Source organism: Equus przewalskii, chromosome 16, assembly GCF_037783145.1.
Source record: "Equus przewalskii isolate Varuska chromosome 16, EquPr2, whole genome shotgun sequence".
In the NCBI taxonomy this organism is placed as follows: Eukaryota; Metazoa; Chordata; class Mammalia; order Perissodactyla; family Equidae; genus Equus; species Equus przewalskii.
Genome location: NC_091846.1, coordinates 8,200,767 through 8,205,939, shown reverse-complemented (window position 1 = coordinate 8,205,939; position 5,173 = coordinate 8,200,767).

Here is a 5,173-nt window from a genome sequence, read left to right as displayed (position 1 = left end):
CTCCGTGTTTTCTATTCCAACTTATTTTATTCTCTTAATAACCCTGCAAAGTAGATCTTCAGTTTCTTCATTTTACAGACAAGGAAGGTAAGTCTCAGAGAGATTTGTCCCTGGTTATTCAGCTACTACTAACCAAAAGCATTATTCAGGGATGGACTTGGCACTGCCAAGGTTCTTCACAGCCAGGGTGCACATGTGACGGAATAGCAATTCAATAGCGAGAATTCATCAGGTAGAGTGTGTAGTGCCCTCCAAAACACGGGCGCACTCTCTGTACCCTACTAAACTGCCTACAATACTGCCTTTCTCGTGGGTGGACAAGATTAAAGGCCCTTCCAGCTCCTCCTTCCATGATTTCAGACGTTCCTTTGAACTGGAGAGAGCACAGGTGGTACTAGTTAACACGGTTGAAGGATTAACAGATGGTTTTTCAGTTGAGAAAAAACTATTTGAGATGTAGTAAGCATATCAGGGGACTGAATCGAGGTGGCCCAGGGTAATAATATAGCATGAATAAGTTTAGCCATCTCCAAAGTGTCTATGTGAAGAGATTAGTAAATGTGATGCTGAAGATGCTAGAGAAACATGCAAGCTGATGGGGGTATACAGCCAAGAGAGAGATGTGGAAAAAAAAAAAGATATCATCTAATCTCTCATAATGTGACTGATATCTGAAGGAAAATTATTAATGGAATGACTAGTTTTTATAGAGTGCAGATAAAGGGGAACAAAGAGGAAAACATTTACCGGGATGTGAATGTTATCTGAGATTGAGTGTGTTGATGTAGCATGCCAGGCAGGAGTAGCTCCATCTTGGCCCTAGAAAGTTCTTTCAACACTACAGACTAACATCCCTCACGAATATGAACAAAAAATTCCCAACCAAATATTAGCAAATCAAGCAATATATAAAAAAGATAATACATCCTGACCAAGTGGGGTTTATCCAGAGAATGCAAGACTGCCTCAACATTTGAAAATCACCTAATGTAATGCACCATATTAACAGACTAAAGGGAAAAAACCATATGATCATATCAATAGATGCAGGAAAAACATTTAGCAAAATTCAACATCCATTCACGATAAAAATTCTCAAGAACCTAGGATCAAGCTGATAAAGGGCGCTTACAAAACAAAACAAAACAGTGCTGTACAGCCAACATGACACTTACTGGTAAAAAGGCTGGATGCTCCACCTGAGACTGGGAATAAGGTGAGGGTATCCAGTGTTACAATTCCTGTTCAACGCCATACTGTAAGTCCTCGCCGTCAGGCAAGAGAGAGAAATTAAAAGGCATACAGATTGCGAAGGACAAAGTAAAGCTGTTTATCTACATATGACATGACATAAAAAATTCTAAACTTTCATTTAAAACAACTAGAACTAATAAGTGAATTTAGCAATGTCATAGAATACAAAGTCAAAGTACAAGAATCAGTTGTATTTCTATATACTAGCAACAAGTGAGCAAAAAGATTAAAATTAAAAACAATACCACTTAACAACAACATGGAAAAACACAAAATACCTAGGGATAAATTTAACAAAATATGTACAGGATCTGTACTCTGAAAACTACAAAACAATGCAGAGATAAATTAAAGAACACCTAAATAAATGGAAAGATATACAATGTTTATAGACTAGAAGATTCAACATTAAGACATAAAAGTTAATGCAAAACTTCTAGAAGAAAACATACAAGAAAATCTTTGTAATCTTGGGTTAGGCAAAGATATCTTAGGATGTCAAAGGCACAAAATACATACATACAGATAGATTAATTGGATTTCATCTAAATTAAAATTTTCTGCTTTTTGAAATACATCAATAAGGAAGTGAAAATGCAAGCCAAGATTCTAGAAGATATTTGCAAATACATATACCTGACAAGTGCTTTATATCCAGAACATATAAAGAACTCTCACAACTCAATGAGGCAAATAAACTAGTTTTAAAAAGGTGGAGGAGGGGCTGGCCCAGTGGAGTAGTGGTTAAGTTGGCTCTCTCCACCTTGGCAGCCTGGGGTTCACAGGTTCAGATCCCAGGTGCAGACCTACATACCGCTCATCAAGCTGTGCTGTAGTGGTGTCCCACATACAAAACAGAGGAAGACTGGCACAGATGTTAGCTCAGGGACAACCTTCCTCACACATACACAAAAAAAGGTGAAAGAGAGGGCAAAAGATTTGAAAAGCCAATTCACAAAATAAAGATACAGTAATGCTCAACACCATTAGTCGTCAGAGAAATGCAATTAAAACCACGAGATACCACCTCATACTCACTAGAATGGCTAAAGTTTAAAAAGTGTGATGATATCAAGTACTAGTGAGGGTGTCAAGCAACTGGAATGCTGGTACACTTACCATATGACTCAGCAATGCCACTCCTGGGTTATTTACCCACAACAAATGAGAACATATGCCTGTACAAAGACTTTCATATCAATGTCCGTAGAAGCTTCATCCATGACAGCCAAAAACTGGAAATGACCCAAATATCCTTCCAGAGATGAGTGAGTAAACAAAATACGCTCTATCCATACAATGGAATACTAATCGGCAATAAAAAAGAACAAAATTACTGATATACCTAACAACATGGATAAGTTTTTAAACAATATACAAAGCAAAAGAAGAGCCGGCCCCATGGCCTAGTGGTTACGTTTGGCGCACTCCACTTCAGTGACCTGGATCTTGTTCCTGGGCACAGACCTACACCACTTGTTGGTGGCCATGTTATGGTGGCAACTCACATACAAAATAGAAGAAGATTGGTATAGATGTTAGCTCAGGGCACATCTTCCTCAGCAAAAAAGAAAAAAGAAAAAGAAGCCAGACACAAAAAATTACATATTGTATGTCTCTTTATATGAAATTCTTGGGAAAAAACCCTAATCTACAATGTCAGAAAGCAGATCAGTTGTTGCCTGGGGCTTAAAGCAGGAGAGATAGGGATATAAAGGAACAGGAGAGAAATTTTGGGGTGATGGAAACATTCCATATATTGATTGTGGTGGTGGTTACACAGTTGAATACATTTGTCAAAACTTATCCAACTGTATACTTTAAATGGAGACACTGATTTTACATAAATTATACCTCAATAACGTTAAATAAAAGACTATTTTGGTGCTTGGAAACCAGCACTAATACATGTTTGAGGCCCTTGGTAAAGGTGTAGTTACGTAACTTATCTTGGGAAAGACAGTCCGGTGGCCAGTGAACAGAGGATTTACACAGGTGAACCACTCCAATGTTCCTGTCTCTCAAAGTATGTGATTTCCTCCCCTCACACTGGCGGTTCTCAGAGTGGTCCCTGGATTACAGCAGCACCATCACCTGAAACCTGGCTAGAAACACACATTCTCAGGCTTCAACTCAAGCCTTCTGAATCACAAACTCTCTGAGGGGAGTGGGGCCCTGGAATTTGTGTTTTTAAAAGCCCTCCTGTGATTCTGATGTGCAAAGACTTCGAGAACCACTGCTCTACACTATACTAAGGACTTCTGGCATCTCAGTTCCACTTACTGTGCGCCCGTGTTGAATCCAATTTTGCAAACTATCAAAACCACATCCATCCTCTCGAGTTAAATGAATCTAGAATTATCTTGTGTAATGGCATCATATTGATATTCTAAAAGCACATTCAAAATCTATTCCTTCACGCGTTCCTGAAATTCTTGTAGATAGAAATTGGCAAAGTTCTCACTCTTTCTACATGTTGGATTTCTTCGGATTGGCCTGCAGGGGGCGTGCTGGGCTCTTCACACTAGCCATGGGTTTGGAAATAAAGAGCGCTGTGGCAAGACTGGAACTGCCTTTCTCTACTAAACTGACCCCCTCAGGTGAAAACAGCCTTAAGGAAGAAAGGAATATCCTCCTTCTAAGAGAAGAAACTGCTTCCTTCCTCAATCCTATTCCCACTGAATTCAGTTCTCAGGGTCCTAATGAGTGCCCCAGTTTCCACACATTGGGTCTTGGTAGGGCAGTGACTTCAAAAGCTGTACTCATTCTGGAGACTCAGATTTGTTTCTGAGTACTTTACCTGTAAAAAATGACATTCTTTAGGCTTCTGTGGGTTGGTTTGGGGATTTGAACTTGTTATTTACTTGCTTTAAACTTTCTAATGCTGTCAGAAGCAGCCACCCCACCATCCTGACTTTTTATTCTGGTTGCCCAGAACCTTGCTATAAGTTGGGCATGTGACTTCTCGTGACCAGACAGGATAGCTATTTTACAATTGCCTGCCAAAGACAGCTAGATTTCCCACCTACATTCACTTCCTAAATTTTTCAGTCAAATAACAATCCCCAATTCCCACATTCTCTGGGGTGTGTTTCCTATAACACTATAATGATGCCAGTTACCGTATCATTCAGAGATCCTGATTGCAAGCAACAAAGTGTACTCAGTTTATCTCAAGCACACAGGAATTTACTGGAATGAGAGTGGAGGCTCTCGGCTTCAATAAAAAGCCTAGGAACAGGCTAAGAAAACAATCAGGAGCTCAGGAGCTTTGCAGATTGAGCAGTGGCAACATAGCAATGGTCACGCAACATGAAGACACTGCTTCTGCCAGCAATGAGTCACCTCACTGTCCTCATGTCCTTGACCTGGAGCCCAAGCTCAGGAGAGAAGTTCGGACCTAGGTCACATGCCTGCCCCCAGGAAGCACCAGGAGCAGAAAGGTGTGCCCTCTTCGAATTCCAGAGAGGGAGGCAGGCACCATTTCCACCCAAGACAGCAAACAATGGAGGAGAGGTGATTCCCCTAAAGAACTCGGAGTGTTATTAGGAAGTGAGAGTGGAGGCCAGACAGCCAAATAAGACAAGTGCATTCTACAAAGTGGAAGGGGAAAAAAAGGGGAATGGAGTCCAGTTTCTGACCTTCCCTATCTTTTGCCCAAAGCCAAACCCCGGACATGTTCAGTTTATATTTTATATTTATATTTATTTTTATATTTATATTTTATAAATATACATTTATATTTATATTAAGGGAAGAGAAAGCCTCTTAAGCCAGGCCTAGTCCCTAAAATGGTAATTTGGTCTATGATCTGTTTATCTTTGTAAGAAACAAACAAGCAAACAAATCAAAACCAAACCACTGATTAAACAGTATGCACCTTCATTATGATACTGACAACAATAAAAACAAATCGATC